This window comes from Neovison vison, chromosome 13, assembly GCF_020171115.1.
Source record: "Neovison vison isolate M4711 chromosome 13, ASM_NN_V1, whole genome shotgun sequence".
Taxonomy (NCBI): domain Eukaryota; kingdom Metazoa; phylum Chordata; class Mammalia; order Carnivora; family Mustelidae; genus Neogale; species Neogale vison.
Window position 1 is genome coordinate 47,882,905 of NC_058103.1, and position 16,150 is coordinate 47,899,054.

Here is a 16,150-nt window from a genome sequence, read left to right on the forward strand (position 1 = left end):
GTTATATTCATTATCTTATTTTCTCCTCACAACAACTCAATGAAGTGGGTCCTATTTCCATCTCCATTTTACAAAGGAGGCTGAGACACAGAATAGTAACTTGCCCAAGGTCAGCAGTTCACCAGGAGTTGAACTCAGGGTTTTCAAATCTAGCGCCTTTGCGACAAAGCTATTTCTCACCTTCATCTACCCTCTCTCATTCTGACTCACCAAAGTTTTTCATTTTTTTAATGGCTATTTGTTAAGAAAGCCAAATGGACAATGAAAACTGTTAATAAACATTCATCTTAGCAAAGTTGTATCCAGGACTTAACTATGTACCATGTTACAAATTATTCTACTAAGGGCAGAGATGAAGGGTGGGGGGTGGTGGGGTGGGCAGCAAGGAAGACATCCAGCCTCCACCCCATGAATGTTCAGTCTGCTTGATGGCAGGAGGTATGAGGGAGAAAGGCCCTGTGAAGTAAAAGTAGCAGGATATAAGGAAAGGAAGGGGCACCTGGGTGGCTCAGTGGGTTAAGCGTCTGACTCTTGATTTTCGCTCAGGTCATGATTTCAGGGTCGTAAGATTGAGCCCAGCATTGGGCTCTGAACTGAGCGTGGAGCCTGCTTAAGATTCTCTCTCTCCCTCTCCCCTTCTCTCTCCCTCTCCCTCTCTCTAAATACATATATATATATGGAAGGGGGGGAGGAAGAGGAAGGGTACAGCAGGTATGGAGGGTGATGGGATAATATGACCTCACAAGGAAGGTCAGTGTGACTTCTTGGCTTTCGTAGCACACTGAGGAAACTGACACTCAGAGCCCTTAAAGAGTTAATCCTCGAACACTCAGCAAGCCGCAGGAGAGGTAAGAGTCTGCACCTACAACTCTGAAGCCCACACTCTCCCCATTGCATCATACATCTCCCTAAGCCCAAGGAGGTATTGAAGGCCATGTCCTGAAGAGCCTTAATGTCACCCTAAGGAGCTTGGGCTTTCTTCTCTAATGGGTGGAAGTATACACAATGCCCCCTCGGCTCTAAATTTAAAAGCCTCAGCCAGGAATTTCTGAACAGGAAGCAAATCCCACTGGTTTCCCTCCGGGCATCCATATGTACCCCCACCCCCCGGGGCGTCCAGTGAGCCAACTAACAATTTCTTTCTTTTATGCAAACACGGCAGCTGGGTTAGCTGCACCTGCAGCCCCTGCTGGGTCACACACGATAAAAGGATCAAAGCCTAGAATATGACTTCAGACTATAATTTAAGTTAATTAAGATTTTTTTAACCTAAATTACATTTTAACATTTCATAATAGAGCTGTCAAGATTCTATCTATCAAAACTCTATCAAGCAAACAAAAGAGGATAATTATATTTTCAGACACAGGCAGTCATCACTCCACTTGGTTTCTTATGAAAAGACTCCCATCTTCCTTCACATTCTCATTTTCAAATGCTCTTCCTCTTTTTTACCCACCCTCAGAATCTGAGACTATGCACTCTTAAACAAGTGGAAAATAAACCAAAGGAATGTGTAACTCAGGGAATGAAAGTGTTTCTCAGAAGCAGCAACTCTAATTAGAACTGCATCTAAAGGAAGTGTCTCTTAGTTGGTCCGAGCATCCTGTCTCACTAAATAGACTCTGATTGCGGGGTGGAGGAAAAGCAGGATATTAAACTCCTCAAATCAAAGAGAACAATGAAGAAATGACAAGCTTCCTGCTAGAAGCCGAATTTGCTTTTATCCTGTCCCATTAAGATAGGAGGTCTGGGTTGCCAGGGTGGCTCAGTGGGTTAAAGCCTCTGCCTTCAGCTCAGGTCATGATCCCAGAGTCCTGGGATCGAGCCCCACGTGGGGCTCGCTGCTCAGCGGGGAGCCTGCTTTCCCCTCTCTCTGCCTGTTTGTCTGCCTACTTGTGATCTCTCTCTCTGTCAAATAAATAAACAAAATCTTAAAAAAAAAAAAAAAAAAAAAACACCAAGGGAAGAAATACTGTCTGTATTGGGTATTGTTGGATGTCTCCTACTCATCCACTTCACCTTCGCCCTTAAACATAATGAAAGGGTCATGCTGTTAGGGCAAAAATGACCTTATTAATAATCTCACTCACTCTCTTCCGGTTGGTTTGATTCAGGACTGGGTAGGTACACAGTCCTCAGCCAATCAGTGCATGCGATCCCCTGCCCCTGCCCCCCCCCCCCCCCCGGCTGCAGTCTAACATAGACCATGATCCTTCTTCCTAGAAAAAGAAAGCCACATGCACCAAAGCTCAGGTACAACTTAGAGGAGACAGGGGCACTGACTGAGAGTTCCCAGCAGACTGGTTAGACATTTAGGCTTTGGGGTAGGACAGAATTGAGTTCAAATCCTAACTTGAGTTCAAATCTGTAACTGCATTACTTGGGGTTGCCTGATGCAACCATTCTGATTTCATTTTATTCCTCTATAAAATGAGATTAATGATCATGCCTACTTCGTAGGGAAAAAATTGAATAAAACCATGGATGTCTAGAGATTAGCATGCTGCATAATCACAGCCCAAATACTCTGACACGGAGCAAGGAGGAATAGTCCTTCAGGGGCTCCAAAGAGAAAGCCCTTTAGGTAAACAGCCATGTCAAATGTTCGCATATGCGCAAAGGCAATGCCCCACCTACTCAAAATATGAAGCAGTTGATCAGGAATTGGTCTGGGAAAAGCTGACCTCTGGGGAAAGATCTGGGCAATACACAGCTTTCTCATCTGCAAAGTACCTTGACAATGCTCAGGATTATTGTGGACCCAATGAGGGGAAAAAAAGAGTTGATCCTCCTAAGGGGGAATGGGGAAGGTTTTGTTAACTGTGACGTTAAAAAAAGGGGCGGGGGGTAAAGAAAGATCTGCTCATCTCCTATAGACTTTTGGAATCCTGAAAGAACAAAAAGTAGCAATTTCCCACCCCAGCTGGGCAGAAGTGACGCATTGCATTGTCCTTTACAGGCCAAACTCCGAAGTTTCTTTTAAAAATGAGAGACCCTATTTACCCCAAAGATACAGATGTCGTGAAAAGAAGGGCCATCTGTACCCCAATGTTTATTGCAGCAATTGCCACGGTCGCCAAACTATGGAAAGAACCAAGATGTCCTTCAACGGACGAATGGATAAGGAAAATGTGGTCCATATCCACTATGGAGTATTATGCCTCCATCAGAAAGGATGAATACCCAACTTTTGTAGCAACATGGATGGGACTGGAAGAGATTATGCTGAGTGAAATAAGTCAAGCAGAGAGAGTCAATTATCATATGGTTTCACTTATTTGTGGAGCATAACAAATAACACGGAGGACATGGGGAGATGGAGAAGAGAAGGGAGTTGAGGGAAATTGGAAGGGGAGGTGAACCATGAGAGACTATGGACTCTGAAAAACAATCTGAGGGGTTTGAAGTGGCGGTGGGGTGGGAGGTTGGGGTACCAGGTGGTGGGTATTATAGAGGGCACGGATTGCATGGAGCACTGGGTGTGGTGAAAAAATAATGAATACTGTTATGCTGAAAATAAATAAATTAATTTTAAAAAATAAAGTATTAATACATAAAGGCATTTTCCCATTTTTTTCTGATTTTTCAGAAATTATTTCTAAGAATTATTTCTCAGAAATATATTTTTAACATATTTGTTGTTTAATGTACTTCAAGATAAAAAATAAATTAAAATTTAAATTCAAAAAAAAAAAAAGGAGAGACCCTGTGCTCCATGGGCGTGGCTACTCCATCCAACACCTGTCTCTGCTGTTCCCCTCACGCCCTGCCCACCTCTAGCACCAGCAGGCCCTACCCCATCCTGAGGGTTTCCCCAATGCTCACATACCGGCAGAATTCTTCAAATACATACCCTTGATTTATGACTTAGAAATATCAGCAGAAATGGAATATCCAGGGCAGAATAAGGAAGAGCACCACCCTGGACCATTTTAGAGCCGACGTGACCCATCTGCTTGACCTTCCACTGTGGTCCTCTATTTCTACCTTTTACTACCTTATTTTTCTTTCTGCATCAAAACTTTCCTTCCTTTTCCACTCCATTTTCCTAAGTAGGCCAGTCGCAAATAAGCACTTTTTGGAGAATGAATGCAATCCCATCCTTGATTTCCTGCATTTTTTGCAGTTACATAGACCTCGGAGCAAGTCCAGTGAGATGGCCCGGTGTGAACAGACCCTTCCCCACCAACAGGGGATCAGAAAGACTGGGCTGGGAGGAATTATGTCCCATCCCAGGCAAATATCCCATTAAATCAATTCCTTCCTATGAATCTCCTCCCTCAAGACATCCTCAGAGCTCCAGGTGGGGGTGTGTGTGTAAAGTAGGGATCACGAATTAACAAGAAGTTAAAAGCTGTTCTAATACCCCACACCACAGCCAGTGAGTGATGACTCAGTAAGAAAGTTCTTCTCCCTCCTAGAAACAACTGAGACCAGGAAGGCAACAGGGAAGAAATGCTGACAGGGACTCACAAAGCCCGCTGCAGTTATGCATGCCTGCATGCCTTATGCAGCCTGCATGCCTTATGGAAAAGGAGAGCTGATGCAACCACAGCTGATGCAACCACAGTTGGCACTGACAATGGCCAAGCCACAGCACCACTGATGACATTCGCCACTCTGGAGAAACACCCCACAGGCTGCTGCAGAGGCAGCAGCTGGCTCACTGAGGAAAATGTAAGTCATGGCTGACTGACAGGAGGGGAGTTGGGCCGCCCTCAGGAAGCAGCAGCATTATCTGCTGTACACCAAAAGCTCAGTCTGAAAGCAGACATTCAAGGAACTCTGGGCAAGCACTTGAAGAAGCAGGATTCAACGACTACGAAGATTTTAGACAAAACCCTTGGAGATTTTTGTAAATTGATGAGCGCCTCATATAAACATTTTCTTAAAAAGCAAGATGAATGGATGGAGAATGGAAAATATTAATGCATCAAAATATTAATGGGCTGTAAGATCAGCCCCCGGGGTGAGGTGGGACTGGGCATTTCCTCCATGGTTGCTTTCCTGCTGACTACCTTGAAAGGAAAGAAGATAAACAGGTGATGGAATTTCCACTAGACCCAGCTAGCACTAAGGAAAACCCTCCTCCCTTTGGGTTCTGATGACCCAGATTGAGGAGAGGGTGTCACATCTGGTCTGGGCCAGTGGTTAAGAAGCCCAATCATGTTCCAGTTTGTGTAGTGTGGGTTGGCATTCAGCCATATGAAACAAAGGCCTTCAGGTTTAGCCTTCTTGAAGAGATGGTCCAGATCTGATCCGTCTCCTAGCCAAACACAGGATTATGGGGGCCGGAGAAGAGGGGGGCTCTGGGAACACTCAACTACCTGGAGGATACAATGCCCTCTGGTCCCTTATGTCCTTTCTGTAGCAGGTAACTTGACAAAAAGCTGAAAAGAACATCCCCAGGTCTTGTCTTCCCATCCCTACAGCTACATGCTCCTTCCCATGGCTTAGCCTTCACTCCTGAAGGAGCTCATGCTCCCAGAGGCTGGGCAAGTGGAAAACATAATAAAGAGATTGTGATGCCAAAAAAATAAAAATCATGAAATAAAATGTATGATAATCCTTCTGCAAGGCTGGTTATTCCCACTTTTTAGAGAAGAAATTGAGGGGAATCTGGGTGGCTCCATGGGTTAAGCTTCTGACTCTTGATCTCAGCTCAGGTCTTGGTCTCAGGGTCATGAGTTCAAGGCAAGCTGGGCATGGAGCCTACTTAAAACAAACAAACAAACAAATAAAACAAACAAATAAAATCTTTAAAAAAAAGAAAAGTAAAGAAGAAGGAAATGAAATAGAGAGAATGCTGTGCTGAAGCTCAGAGCAACTAATGTTTCCTCTAGATAGCAAGTATGCAGTAAATAACCAATTCACAAAGAATTATTGATATGCTCAGCACTGGGCACTATTCTATCACCAAGGTACTCAAGTCGAAAAATCTTTTTCTGACCTAAACCTCCTTTATTTCTCACCCTACAGCTCTCTAATTCCTACTAAAACTGTCCTCACCTCCACTGGGCCTCCATTCTCTAGATCCTTCTCTTGTGTCCTCATCCATCAGTGTCCTTTAGGCTTCCTCTGCCCCCTTCCCAGCCTTGACCTATCAGAAAGGACTTTAGCAGGGTTTTCCCCTGAACCTTAGAATTACTCACTCATAATCTACCTCCTGAGTGGCCAGATTTCCACTCATCAAATCTGAGATACTCTCACTTTTCCTCCTCCCCATTCTATAGCTGCCAAAGGATGTGGGACAAAACACCAAAGCACACAGTTTACATCCCATGTGTCCATTCTCTCTAAACCCTGCCTGAGTCCTCACTCCTTCTTGACAACCTTTTCCATTAACTTTTCCTATCTCCACATGCCACTTCTAACAGCACTGGTCTCCTCAGACACATGTGACTGCCTTCACTAAAGAGACAAACTCATTTATTATTCTGAGAAGATTGGCAGGTCATTGCTTTACTCAAAATTCCCCTGTATTTTTTTTTACTACAGTTTTGGCCTCTCTCCTATTTCCGAGAAAGAGGTATTCCTCTTCTTTTCTATGAAGTTATCCCTAGGCTCCTCATCTTCCAGCTTCTCACCTACTCCAGGATCTGAATCTATCAATTTTGTCCTCTCTCACTCAGGACTTACCTCTCTGCTGCTACTATGTCCCCCTTTGCAAGATATACATAACTTTCCTGAAACCATACTTCAGCTGTTCCTTGTAGGGATGCTTAAACCAAGTGGGGACACAGAAGTCCCACAAGAAAAAAAAAAAAAAAACCTGTTGATAGAGAGCTCAAAATAAAGTATTAAAATCCACAAAAGAAATGAATAAATCACAAAGAGGGAATGCCAGTGGATATAATATGTGAAGGAATTATCATTCCATGTTTCTGACACAGACAACAAAATCCATATATGTAAGATGATTAAGATACTTTTAAAAGAATGGAAATCATAAATAAAAGTATGAAAAATGACTTTTTTTAAAGCTCTTATTCATTTATTTGAGAGAGAGGGGGGTAGAACACAAGCATGAGCAGGGGAGAGGGGCAGAAGGGGAGGAAGAAGCAGACTCCCCACTGAGCAAGGAGCCTGATGCGCGGCTCGATCTCAGAATCCCAAGATCATGACCTGAGCTAAAGCAGACACTTAACCAACTGAACCACCCAGGTACCCAAAGGATTTTTTTTTTTTAATGGAAACTTTAGGAATGAAAAATACAGTGTTAAAAATGAAAATCTTGGGGCACCTGGGTGGCTCAGTGGGTTAAAGCCTCTGCCTTCAGCTCAGCTCAATCCCCACAGCAGGCTCTCTGCTCAGCAGGGAGCCTGCTTCCCCCTCTCTCTCTCTGCCCGCCTCTCTGCCTACTTGCAATCTCTGTCAAATAAATAAATAAAATCTTCAAAAAAAATTGAAAATCTCGAGAGATACAACAGATTTAATAGATTAGAAGAGAGTGTAAGATGAATGTTAAATAGATCTAAAGAAATCATGCAGAATATAGCACAGAGAGAGATAAAGAGACAGGAAATGTGAAGTCAGTATGAACACTAGAATGTGGAAGCCCAAAATGCATCTCCAGAAAGAGAGAAAAGCCAGAATAAATTCAAGCTGGATTTGAAAAGACAATGGTTCAGATTTTTTTTTTCAAAACTGAATGTTTAATTCCTTAGAATGAAAAACTACCCAAATGCTAAAGAGGATAAATAAAAATAAATCTACCAAGAGACACATGGTGGTGCAGAATTTCAAAATCAATAGAAAACCTTCTGAGCAGAGAAGAGACAAATTACCTACAAGAGAATGACAGCCAGGCTGGCAGCCAACTTACTAGTAGCAATAGCATATTCCACAGGAAAACGAAACAGTATTTTCATACCATTGGGAGAAAATAACTGTCAACCTAGAATCATACACCTGAGAAGCCCAAAATTCAAGGAGAGAGCAGGGGAAAAAAAAAAACCACGCGTAGACAATGACAAGGAAGCATTTGTCGCTCAGAGATCCTCACTGAAACATCTGCTAAAACCATAGCTCACGAAGAAAGAAATGTAGTCCAAAGCAAAGGAGCAAGGTACCAAATGCTATAATGAACGCCAATCTCTGTATCTAGAGTAATCAATCTAAGTAAATTTGCCTATAAAGAAAACAATAATAATATGATGGCTAACAGGAAGTTGGAAACAAGATAGAAGAAATTAGTAGGCACTGAGAACATGAAAATGGGAGAAGAGTCGAGCTTGAAAAGTGGGAGCTTCCCACTCTGCTAGGTGAAATCAGCTAGCCACAGAATGACAAATATATTGTGACTCCACTTCCATGGGGTCCTGAGAGTAGTGAAGATCACAGAGACAGAAAATCATAGAGACAGCAAGGAGAGTTGTTTAATGAATACAGACTTCCGGTTTGACAAGACGTGTCCATCGGGGACAGGGATGGTGGTGATGGCAACACATTATGAATATATTTAATACCACTGAACTGTACATGTAAAAATAGTTAAGATGAAAAAAACAAAACAAGACAAAACCGAGAGGGAGACAAGCTGTGAGAGACTCTTAATAAGAGGAAAGAAACTGAGGGTTGCTAGAGGAGAGAGGTAGGGAGATGGGGTGACTGCGTGGCTCGGGATGTAACGTGCACTGGGTGTTCTATAAGACTGATGAATCACTGACCTCTACCTCTGAAGCCAATAATACATTACATGGTAATTAACTGAATTTAAATAAATAAAGAAACAAAACAGAGGATCATAGGGAAAGGGAGGGAAAAATAAAGCACGATCAAATCAGAGGGGGAGAAAAATCATAAGAGACTCTTAATCATAGGAAACAAACTGAGGGTTGCTGGAGGGGAGTGAGTAGGGGAAAGGGGTGACTGGGTGATGGACATTAAAGAGGGCATGTGATGTAGTGAGCACTGGGTATTATATAAGACTGATGAATTACAGTCCTATACCCCTGAAACTAATAATACATTATATGTTAGTTAATTGATTTTAAATTTAAAATGTTAAAAAATAAAAGTTAGGGGCACCTGGGTGGCTCGGTGGGTTAAAGCCTCTGCCTTCGGCTCAGGTCATGATCCCAGGGTCCTGGGATCTCGGCCCTCATAGGGCTCTCTGCTCAGCGGGGAGTCGGCTCCCCCCTCTCTCTCTGCCTGCCTCTCTGCCTACTTGTGATTTCTGTCGGTCAAATAAATAAATAAATAAATAATCTTTTTAAAAAATTAAATATAAGTGAAACATTCTAGGGAGGAAACAATAGTTAAGATGGTATATTTAACATTAGGTGTATGTTACCACAATTTTAAAAAAAAGCGGGAGGAGAGTGGAAGTCCTTACACTGTTTGGGAAGTGTTCACTTTATACTTACGCATTGATGGCAAAATTTAAAGATTACCACTAACAGAAACAAAAAATATAACTTCCAACTTATAAAAGGGGGAAAAAATAAAAAATCAAATGTAAGGACAAAAGGAGCAAAAAGAACAGCAAAGAGAAAGGAGAGTAAGACGAAAACAGAAAATCAGATGGAAGAAAAAAGTTCCAAATATACCAGTAATAAATGGAAAAAAACATTAAAACCACTGGTTATAATATGGTCTCAGACCGGCACTTTTAAAATTCCAACTGAATGATATTTGGAATAGATGAAAAAAGAAACATTTATCAGGCAAATAGCAGCTGCAAGAAAGTTAGTGGAGCCTTATTAGTACCAGGCAAAACAGAATTTAAGGCAAATAGAATTATTCATAAACAAATTAAATGAAAAGGAATTTGGAGGGTGGTGGGGAGGAGAGAGAGAATGAGCCTCGTTCTGTTATGCTGAGCAATATGGTCTCAAAATAAATATAGCAAAAAGCCACAAAGTTTCAGGAATTAAAAGGAAAATCATAGGGAACAATTCCAATATGCCTTCCCAGAAAGTGATAAATCACCCAGACCAAAAATTGATAAGACACAGAAGATTCAAATTACAATTATCAACATTGACCTAAAGGCAATATAGAATCCTGAATCCCCAAAGTGCAGCAGGAAGACATAATTTTGAAACAATGGAACAAACCATATATCCAAATAATTTGCATTAACAAAGAAGTCACAGTAGAAATCATTAGCATAACCTGCTAATACATATAATACATCTTATATATATATATTAGCTAATATATATAACAACATCAATATATATGTATATGAATATTTATATATGATGAGCTAAGCATTCAAGAAGTCAGAAAAAGGAAAGATGAATGAATACAATAAAGACAACAGGAAGAAACAATAGAAAGGAATGAAAAACGAAATGGCAAATCGAATAGACTATCTTCTGATAAGACTGGTCTGGAAAAAGAGACAGTACAAATTAATCAAGGTTAGAAGTAGAAAGGATAATTATTTCAAATGTACTAGCGATTGAAGAAATGATATGAGTGAATGCATAGATCCAAATTTTGAGATCTAAATTTATAATTTTTAGTCAAATTTGTCAATATTGACTCAACAAGAAATAAGAAGTTTAAATATATCCATGTATTTTTTAAAACAGCAAAAATGCATCCATATATATTCCAAGGCCTGATGATTTTTATTTTAATTTTATGATTTTTATCACCAAAGTTTCAGTGAACATATATCCTAATCCTATATAAACTATATTGGAGAGTAAAATGAGAGAGAAATTTCTCAGTCTCCCTTTAGATACCATCATAATCATGATACCGAAACTACACAAAGAATTTCTGAGGACTAATAGCAATGGGAAGCAGAATAGCAGCTGACATACAGTGAATGTTTACAAAGCACTGGGAACTATTCTAAAAGCTTTACTTGAGGGGCACCTGGGGGCTCAGTCAGTTGAACTTGGGACTCTTGATCTTGACTCAGGGCATGATCTCAGGATGGTGAGACTGAGCACAGCACTGGGCTCTGCGCTCAGGGCTGAGCCTGCTTTTCCCTCTCCATCCCCCTCTGCCCTTTCACTGGCTCATGCTCTCTCATTCTCTCTAAAATAAATAAATAAAATCTGTAAAAGCTTTACTTGATTATTTTGTTGGTATCTGTGTATTAGGTGTTACTGTTAACTTCATTGGGAGAAGAGGCAGAACAGAGGGCTTGTGTGATCTGCCTACATTAAGGGTCAGAAAGTGATAGAACAAGAGTTCAAACTCAGCACAACCTTACTGCACAGCCTGCAGTCTTAACCCTCAGGCCATATTCCCTCCCGTTTGTGTCTGTGTTCCAATAAGCAAATATTAAAGAATGAACACCAGATAAACATATGTGCAGAAAATAAGTATTAGCACATCTAGTCAAGCAATTTCTATAAAACTGGAAACCCACCCATGATTTTAAGAGATAGAAAACTAGCAATTGGGGTGCCTGGGTGGCTGAGTCAGTCAAGTGTCTGCCTTTGGATCAGGTCATGGTCTCTGGGTCCTGGAATGGAAACCAGTATAGGGCTCCCTGCTTAGCAGGGAGTCTGCTTTGCCCTCTCACTCTCCCTCTGTGTCCTCCCCCCACTTTCCCTCTGTCTCTCAAATAAGTAAATAAAATCTTAAAAAAAAAGAAAGAAAGAAAAGAAAAGAAAACTAGGAATAGAAGGGGAATTTCCTTACTTTGATAAAGGGCATCCATTTAAAGGATACATTTTATGCTGAGAATTTGATTTCCCATTACATTCCTGAAAAAGAAACAGACCTCCATCCCTGTTTCTATTCAACATTGTACTGGAAACCATATCAAGTAAAATAGGTCATTTAAAAAATGAGATGCATAAGGATTAGAAAGAAAAATCCTGATTTTCAGACTATATTATTATATACATAGAAAATTCAAGAAAATCTCCAATATTAGAATGGAAAAAGATGCTTCAAAAGACTCTGAGATAAAAAATGAATAAAAAAAAACTTTGAACTCTTATTGTATTCATAATATCCACAAAAATATACTCACTCAATAAAAGTTTCAGTATCCAGGCACTGAACTGTATACTGGAATAACATGTATAAGACTTCCATTGGAAAACTTGAGCTTTCCTGAAATATAGGAAAGAAAACCAAATAAATGGAGAGATATGTCATTGTGACAAGACTTAATATTCTATAGGGATAAGTTTCTCCAAATTAATCTATACATTTAGTAAAAGTACAGTCAAACCCTAAAATAACTTTGATTGGAATATGACAATGATTCTAAAATTAATATAAAAAAATCACAGGAACAAGGATACCAATTTTAAAGAAGAAAATAAAGCATAGCATTAGCCCTAAAGGATATCAAAATTTATTTTCAAGTTACACAAAGTGAGAGAGCAAGTTCTTGGCACAAGGAGCCCCTGAGAGGTGGGGTGGGACATCCCCCCAGGGGACACAGCTTTGCAGGCCCTGAACTGAAACACACCTACTATCAGCTTGATCTTGTCAAATGAAAAAGTTGAATTCTCTGCTCCCCTCCATGAAGAGCTCCTAGAGAAAACAGAAAATGCATTCACTTTCATTGTCTGGACAATGTAAATGGCTTTTTGGCAATCGTCTGTAAAACAGAATATCATATAGTAGAGTCTTTCAGAATCCCACGCAGAATGGGCAGCCTTATCAGGAGACAAAACAGGAGTTGAGATCTGCCTTGGCTGGGCAGGAAGAGAGACACTCGAGAGAAGAAGGCCAAGCATGGTGACCTTAAACAACCTTCATTAATAAGAGGGGGTACACTTCAGAAAATCAACATGAGCCATTGGCCACAAAGTAATCCTGGAGTGAAGGGCAGTGGCCTTAATTCCACTCCTTGCAAGGCAGAATCAGTCTTTTCAATTTTTCTGCTCTCACTCTCTTCTCTTCAAATATCAGGAAGAGAAGACATGGGGATGATCCCTTCCCTGAGGCTGAAAAGTAATAGTGAACCAAATTAGGGCAAGAACTCAGTTTATTTTGGGCATGAACATTAAATGGAATCTATGACGGATGAGAGCTCTTATTTCTTTCTTTCAGTGGAGTGATTCATAACAGCTAAGACAGGGCTATCCCCAAATACAGAGGGATGTCTTTAGTCTCTTCTCTTGGAAAAGGCCAATACTCAGCACTTCTCAATCTTAGAGCCTCCCACCCCCAACCCCTGCAACACACATACACACCATATACTCTCTACTTTTCATCTAAGGAAACCAAACTGCCCTCAGCTATGAATCCATAGTTCGCACTGATTTCAGCAGGAATTGTGGGCAGGGCTTTGGGAACCATAACGTGACCCATGTCCTATTAATCAGTCCTACACCATAGGAATGGAATTTGAAATTAACAGAAGGGTCCTGTGCTCTAACCATCTGCTCATTGACTTCAATTCCTTCACATGACAATGAGAGCAGCCAGAGGGGTGGTTGCTTGTTAGCAAGACTCCTACTTCCAGCCTAGACCCCCATCTTTTTGTGCTGCCACATAAAAGAAAAGCATTGGTCAATATTCCCTCTCTCCAGTGTCTTTACTATATGGCTGCTCTTTGATTAGGCTTTTGAGGTCAGAGGACCCCAGCAGCCTCCCCCAGCCCACTTGGAAAAGAAGTTCAGTGTGTGGAAATGGACCACTCCACTGCAGGACTCAAGACCAAATAATGCAGGAAGTTGACCCACAAAGCAGACAACCTCCTTTCTGAGGAACAGTTCTCAGTTCAGAAACGTGAAGGTTAATATAGGTAAGGCAAGAGCCTGGGAGAGCAAGAATAAGGGGAAGGAATGAAAACTATTCACTGAGGTTGTAAGGACACAGGCCATCCCATAACTTGAGGTGCTCCTCTTGAGTAAAGCTGGTATCACTCCATCAAGTCCAACATATGAGCTCTGGTTTGCTCAGGTCTCAGGGTTTCACACAATGAGCAGGAAATACTGGCATTTGATGAGTCATTCATTGCTTCATTCTGCATTTTACTGAGCGCTATAAACCAGGTACCATGTGAGACTCTGAACAACCCAGGAGGGAAAAGAAACACAATTGCTATGCAGTGTGATCCATGACCAGATGAGATGTGTTTGTGATGCTGGGGAAGGGTGCAGACAAAGGTGTCCCCAGGAGAGTGGCTTATGAGGGTGGGAGGGCGTGTCTTGAGTTATTAGTGTATAGGGCGTCTTGGTGATGCCTCCCCAGGATCTTTGGTGTATTTGCCCTTCACCAAAAACACTCGCAGAGCTTTTGGTATCACCATAAAGATGAATCTTCCCTCTGTTTTTGAAGCGTTTCATTGTACCAAAATGAAACAATGATCCTAGTAAAAGATGCAACATTTCTCTGAAATTAATAAACTATCCTGAATATTTTTCAGCGGCTTTTTTAAAAACATTTTTTTAAAAAAATTTTTAATCACAAAAGTAATACCTGTTTTCCATACAAACTCTGGAAAATACAGAGAATGTAAAGGAAAGGTAAAAATTACCAAGAATCCAGGTATTAGAAAAAATACTATCACTGTTTCGGTATTCCATTTTATTTTCTCTGAACAGACTTTTGGTTTGCTTTGGTTTGTGCAGAACTGGGATCACATACTGTACACATAATTTTTTAACTTAACATTATATTCTAAGCAATTGCCACACCCTTAAATACTATTTGAAAATAATACTCTTAATGGCTAGAAAATGTTCTATCATATGGATGGGCCACAATTATTTCAACTATGTCTCCACTGGTGGAAATTTATATCACAGCCGTTCTTTTGCTCTCCATACTGCAATGAACATAAATCTATCTGTGCATCTATGATATTTCCTTTCAACAAATTTCTAAAAGAACAATAACTGAACAAAGGTCATGCATATTTTTAGGATTCTTGCTACATGTTGCTGAATTTCTCTCCAGAAATGTAGAAATAGTATCTACTGTCTAGTGAGTATTTAACAAACATATATTTGGGGCGCCTGAGTGGCTCAGTCAGTTAAGCATCTGCCTTGGCTCAGGTCATGATCCCAGGGTTCTGGGCCCGAACCCTGAATAAGGCTCCCTGCTCAGTGGGGCGTCTGCTTCTCCCTCTCCCACACCTCCTGCTTGTGTGTGTGCTCTCTCTCTCTGTGTCAAATAATAAATAAAATATTTAATAAATAAATAATAAATATATATTAATCAATGAATAATTAAATTATTTCTACCATTCTCCATAATATTCTTTCTATAAATTGCCACACTTTGAACAGCAGGAAACTACATAAGCTTTGTGGGAATGAAAAAACTATTGAATTGGGGAACTAATAAACTAATAACATTTTAATTACTTCTTAAAAGAATAGACCAAGAAGTATTTCTAAAGTTGAGTTATATATTTATCTGATAGAAAGTTGGGTAGCCAAAATAATATTATAGAAGAATAATTATTGTCATAGAAAAATGTGAACTATGTATCAAAAGTAGTCTCCAAAGTTGTAAGTGTATGATCCCATTTTTGTGGAATAAATATATGTGTGTATACATACATAATACATATGTATATTATATTGTATATAGCATTAGAAAACCAAACAACAAAATATTAACAGTAATTCTTTCTGTGTGCTGTATTATGGGTGATATTTTTTTCCCCTTTCTGTGGGTGTGTGTTCTAACTCTTGTGCATTAAGCATGTATTACTTTTTTTGAGAGAGAGATAGAGAGAGAGAGCACGTGCCTGCTTGTGTGAGCAGGGAGAGGCAGAAAGAGAAAGAGAGAAGGAGAGAGAATCCTAGGCAGGCTCCATGCCCAGTACAGAGCCCAACACAGGGCTCAAGCTCACAGCCCTGAGATGATGACCTGAGCCAAAATCAGGAGTTGGACACTTAACTGACTAAGCCACCCACATGCCCCTACTTTTTTTAACTAAAGAAAAACAAATGTTTTCAGATGTTGAGTTACCATGGAATTAAAATCTGTCTTAGAGACAATAAACAAAATGATAAACAGACAGTTCTTCCTCTGAAGGTCTATGAGTCCCCTTGGCTGCCATAACAAAATACCATAGACTGGGTGGTTTAAACAACAGAAAGTAATTTTCTCACAGTTTTGGAGGCTGGGGTCTGTGATGAGGGTGTTAGCCTGGTAACTTCTCATGAAGACTCTCTCTCTCTCTGGCTTGCAAACAGCCCCTCTCTCCCTAAATGCTCAGGTGGCCCTTCCTTGGTGCATGCTTGTGGAGAGACAG

The 16,150-nt window shown here is 40.6% G+C and overlaps 1 long non-coding RNA gene across 1 annotated transcript in view; it reads right to left on the bottom strand.

Moving 5' to 3' along the window:
• LOC122893914 overlaps positions 1-12,465 on the bottom strand; it is an 82,620-nt gene extending 70,155 nt beyond the window's left edge. The window contains exons 1-2 of the long non-coding RNA XR_006381718.1: positions 12,401-12,465; positions 11,954-12,036 (exon numbers count right to left, since the gene is read on the bottom strand). This is a non-coding gene — a long non-coding RNA (uncharacterized LOC122893914). The remainder of the gene's footprint in view (positions 1-11,953; positions 12,037-12,400) is intronic.
• Positions 12,466-16,150: the final 3,685 nt, after the last annotated feature.